The sequence below is a fragment of the Pipra filicauda genome, unplaced genomic scaffold (genome assembly GCF_003945595.2).
Source record: "Pipra filicauda isolate LSUMZ 115617 unplaced genomic scaffold, ASM394559v2 scaffold544_size365909_pilon, whole genome shotgun sequence".
NCBI lineage: Eukaryota > Metazoa > Chordata > Aves > Passeriformes > Pipridae > Pipra > Pipra filicauda.
Window position 1 is genome coordinate 34,994 of NW_024104692.1, and position 5,577 is coordinate 40,570.

Sequence of the window (5,577 nt, forward strand, 5' to 3'; positions counted from 1 at the left end):
TCACCTCGAGGCCTTTGGTCTTTTTTTCCATAAGCTTCGTCACCTGATTGACAAAGCAGAGTAGACTCGGTATTTAGGCTCACAACAGGAAAACCTCCCCTTCGTTTCCTAAAAGAAAGGACATTAATCTGCACAGCTGCAGGCGCGTCTCCAGCTGTTAAAGCCTTTCAGCTTTTCAGAGGGTGAGAATGCCCTGCTAAGGAAGGCTGAAAAATGCTGGGAGCCTGCCCAGGTCAAAGAGCCCCTTGATTTTGTCTGTGTTGCAGTCCCTGGCTAACGAAAGGGCAGAACCACCGCAGGTGTTGCTTGCCTTTTCCCTACGAGGTTTTGCCAGGCGCTGGGCCAGCCCGGGCACTGCGGGGGAAGGCCGGCAGGGCCCAAAGCCCGCCGCTTTCCCAGGGCAAGCGTCGCTTGCGAGAGCGCCCCCGAGCGCCGGGCCCTGCCTCACAGTCGCCGCCTGGCGGACACGGCCGGGAGCGGCACTGCAGCCGCGCGCGGCGCTGCAGCCGCGCGCCCCCCCCCCCTTGGCGAGACCCGCGGCGCCTTTCGCGCGTCCGGGCCTTTCTTCCCTAAAACCTGCCCTTGCCTAGGAAACGCTGAGCAGTTCACAGAGTTGCTGTTTCCAGCCCAGCTTCCCAAAGGATTTCTCTCTCCCGGCAGCACAGACAGGGTCCCCGAGGCAGCGCAGACCCTCCCCGCGGGGGGGTGTGGTGCGTGTGCAATGCCAGGGCACATCCGAACCCGGCCCTGCGGCGGCACGCAGGTGCGAGTTTCTCCGCAGAGGCGAGAAACTTGCCTGTCGCTTCCCCGGCCTGCAGTCCCCGATGGCCGCGGGAGAGGCAGAAGAGCGGCCGCGCCCACCCGCCGCGCCCGGCTTACCCCGGGGACGATCTCCGTCGGATCTGCCGCCGTGGGTCGCTTCCGGGGGGGGGGAAGGCGGCGGCGCAGCCCCGATAGCATCTCCAGGGCACGGCGGGAGCGGGAGCGGGGGCGGGAGCGGGAGCGGGAGCAGGGGCGGGAGCGGAGCGGAACCGAGGCGGGAGGGCGGCGGGGGAGCCTGGCGGGCTTCGCGCGCGCGCGGCTTCCAGAGACGGGGGCTGCCCGCGCCGGTGCCTGCCGAAGCCCCGAACCTGCGCCAGCTCCCGGCGACGCCGAGCCCCCGCCCAACAGCGGGAAGCGGCGCGGAGGGTTGGGTACGGCGCTGCAGGTCGGGGGAGGGGGTTCGGGGGTCGAGGCGGAGGTCATGGAACCAGTATTAGACGCATCTCTGAGGGCGGGGGTGGGCTGGGTGGGGGGCGAGTGGGGGGCGGGGGGGGGGGGGGGGGGGATCTCGTCAGCATTTTGTGTTGCTCGGACGGCTAAGTTCCGGTCGTGACGGCGCCATCTTGAGTGTGGCGTCGGGCGAACTTCCGGGCCGGGGCCTTGGAGGACTGCGGTCGCTTCTACTTACGGTGCCGAGTTTACCCCAATTCGCGTCCCTCCTCGCTTAATTCTGCGCTTTCACCCAAAAAAATCTTCATTGTTATTCCCCTTTCACAAACCTCGGGCGAAGAGACGGGAGACCGCGAGTCCCGCCTGCCGCCGGAACCGACTTTAACTCGAGCAGGGAGCCTGTGCCCGGCCCACTAGAGCTCCATGCGCATGCGTTCGCGGGGCCCACTCTCCTGGCTGCCTTCCTTACACGTGATCGCCGGCGTCTTCGCCACGATGCGCACGCGCCGGCGTCGCAACCTTGCATGCCCCCCCCTACCCCGCCGTTCCCTCGCCCGCCCGGCCTTACGCTTCTTACTGCGGCTAACCCTCCGATTTTCGGCTCCCTGGTTCCCCCACCCCGCATTTTGGGGTCCCGGTCTCACATTTTTAGGGGTGTGATGACCCGCCATTTACGGGTGGGGGCCGGCCTAGGAAGAGGAAACGGGGTTTGACAAGAAGGGGTTTCTTTTTTTTTTTCTTTTTTTCTTTTTTTCCCTTTTATTTCATTTTCATTTTATTTCCTTTTTAGGTTTTTTTGCCTTTTTTTTTAATTTTCTTTTGTTTTTTATATTTCCTTTTTTTATTTCGTTTATTTTTTATTCTGACTCACAGAAGAAATCCTAATTTTGATTGCCTTCTGTGTCTGATTCCTATCAGTCACAAAGTAGATTTAGTCAGAGGCTGCTGATCAGTTACAGGTATTTCTGTCACTTGCAGTGAGAACAGCCTTGCAACAAACCTGACATCTGGGGATAGTGCTGTCTTGACAGATCTCCTGCACAGTTGCTTTGGTGGCTTGCTGTTGCCTTGCCACCTACTTAAAATATCTTAATCCCTAAATACACAATTTGCTTTTCAGTACTCCTTTCGAAGTTTGTGTTCAAATCAATTTCTTTCAGTTGAGACCTGAAGGGCAAGTCTGCTTCTCCATTCATGTAATTCTGCGCCTCTTCCAAGATTTTGTGAAAGTCAGCAGTAATAAATAATGAAACTCTGGCTGCAGACTGATCCACAGATGTTACTTCAAAGCCAAGCTATGTTTTATTAGGTTGCCGTCAGTCTTCACATACTCCCAGAGAGCCTTTTTAGTCTTAATAAAGCACTCTGTATACCTTTTTTCCTTGATCATATTTAATGTAACAGAAGTGCTGCACTCACTAATGCCAGTGCAGCCCATCATCAGTCAGGAGGATGAGACAGAGCAGAAAGGTGCAATGCAAAGACCTTTCAGTTCAATTCTTCATCAGGACCTTGCCCTCCTCTCCCTAGAACATTTTGAAACAGGCATTCTGGACCTTAACTCATGTTTCTGCAGCTACTTTGTAAGAGTCCCATATAGTAGCTGCTTCTTACCAAAAGAGCTCAGAATTGTAACTAATCATATGTCAGCTCTGCAAACTGTGACACAGAGCCATCCTCCTCGGACTAGTACAGTTAATGAACCTGAAATGTTCTTTATTCTCACCATTTTGGCCATAAGTTTACGTTTTCCTAATTTTTGAAAACTGAATGTTTTCATTTCTTACCAGTTTAACCACTTGGATTTTATGGGAAACTATGTCAAACAACTAGCTAAGATTAAAACTAACAAAGGCTCGGCCTTTATCACAGAGTCAGTCACCTCAGCACAGAAAACAATCAAACTGCTCAGGCATGATTTGCCTTGGATAGCCCATAGAACCTTGTCATTTACAAAGTAACCATCTCTATTTTGGACAGGTTTTCATCCTACAGGCCTTGCTAGAATTAAAACTAGATCTGAATATCAAAAAGAGAAGACCAGAAATTGGATATAAGTAGGAGATAGATTGCTAAGAAGGCAAAAGTAAAGAATTAAAATCTGATGTAATTAGATTTCTTATATCTTAATTTATTATACAGCAATAACTCATGTAATTTGTTCTGACCTTTGTTTAGAAATGAGTAATAGGGTTGTAGCCAAAAGAGAAGCACCCTAAGCTTCACAGGACCATCTGAAAGGAAAACAAAGGGATTAGAGAATCCTAGGGAGGAAAAAACCAAAAAACCGAACCAAAACAACATGTCTATAGACCTAATTGACAGGGAAATGTTATTTCTGAGAAACAGAAGTGATCTCCAGAAAACAGCAAGCTCACCATGGACATGGTCTGCTGAGTATAAACCCCTACCCAGCAAAGATCCAGAGAGCGGATGAGTGAGCCGTGTTTGTAGAATAAATAATGATAATTAGTATCTATAATTTGTTGAATCCATTACAAGTGTAATTGTATTATTATAAGTTAATTATATTGTATCATATAGTATAGATATTATTTACATGCCTATTATGTATAATCTATCTATATGTGTTATGTATAATAATAATTTGTATAATAAAATAAATTCCTTGTAATGTGAAATGCTCCCAAATTCTGTTTAAACCTTCTGTTGGTAGCTGATAGTGCTGCTGGTGTTCGTTTTACTCCTATAAATGGAGAAATTTGCATAAAATTTCAGGGTAACAAGCGGAGTATAAATATCTCTCTAAGAAACTGTTAGGTAACAACTCAACAGCAATTAATTAAAAACATGTGTTGCTTGTTCTATTGAGTAATCCAGGGCAACAAAAATGCTTTCCACTGGGTAATGTTACACTCAGAGTGTCATTAAATATTAGTTCTAGCTTCAGCTCTAGTTTTCCTGTATTCCTTTGAAAGTATATACATTGAAAGCAGTAGAAAGTGAGGTAGTTTTAACAGAATTATAGAGTGCATTGATACTGGATTATCAGTTTTATTTGCATAAAACACCCTGCACTGATTTTGTTTATATATTTATATTTTAAAAAATGGAGTGAAAGATAAAACTAAGATTCCTTTATTTATTCTGACCAGACTCCACTTCAATGGCATTTCCAGGGAAGAATTCATTTTGCAAGAGCTTTTTTTTTTTCTCTGACTGGTGCTGTTAGAACAAGTTCTGACTATCTCAGAGGTGTATTTTTTACGCTAAAATATTTTGTGTGAGATTAATTGCAATTATGCAGCTATTCAGAAATTCAGTGCAGAACAGATTGCCAACAGTGTGGGGAGGATGTTTATTGACTTATTTCCACACTATCTCTTGGCGAATACTGCAAATGTGAAAACTTGCAATAGTGCAATAGCTTCTTATATTTACTTACACGCCAGTCAAAGTAGGTTTGCATCACCTCTAACGGAATGATAAATATAGAGGCCAAATTCTGTACCTCCTGGAAGGGAGGCATGCAGCCATCTGGGTCTATGTCAGTAACTCAGGGAGGGAAAGTGCCAAGCGCTCAGAGGTGATCAGTTTATCTCACACAAAACTGTGTACCTTACTTGTCTGTGAATTTAGTCCTGACCATAAGTAAGCACCAGAACCAACTTTGGAGAGAAGTGCTGGATTCTTAATTTTCAGATGTCTTTGAATTAGAAAATAATCATATTTTAACCAAGGATATATTCCAGAAATACAAACACAGGAGCAACAAAGTTAGATTTGAAGAACATACATAATGCTAAAATCTAAACAAGATCTGCTGTAGTGGCTGCTTCAGAATTTGCTCTCAGTTGCTTTCTCAAGCACTACAGTGGTGCTGTTCTTGGCTGCATGAGTCTTCCACATAAAGTAACCATGCAGGAACATATGTTGTATGGAAACCCGTGTTAGGATATTCTGTAAGCTGGACTTTAATCCGGGCCCATGGGGTAACTTGCCTCTGTGTGAGGAGGAGCCATGTGCTGCAGTCCCTCCCAGCCCCTGCCAGTGCGGCTGCACTCCTGAAGCAGGGATGGATGGACAGGGCATGGATGGCTCCCACCAACGTCACAGCCGTGTAGTCTCTGCAGGAGTTCTGCAGCCATGCCTGTACAGACAAAGAGAGGGGTGCTCTGTGCCAGTGCCCCCTTCCAGCTCCTGGCTTCCTGGGCAGGGAGCCGCTGGGAGAGAGGCGGGAATTGGCAGCCGGGTTCTTGCTGTGCGATTTGTGCACAGCTCAGCTCCACACGCCTGCAATGATTTGTGTCATCTCCACTCTGGAAGTTGCACGGTTTCTAATCAGAAATCCCATCCAAGCTGCAGCAGGCCAGAACTGGACCAGAGGATGGTTTATCTCCATCG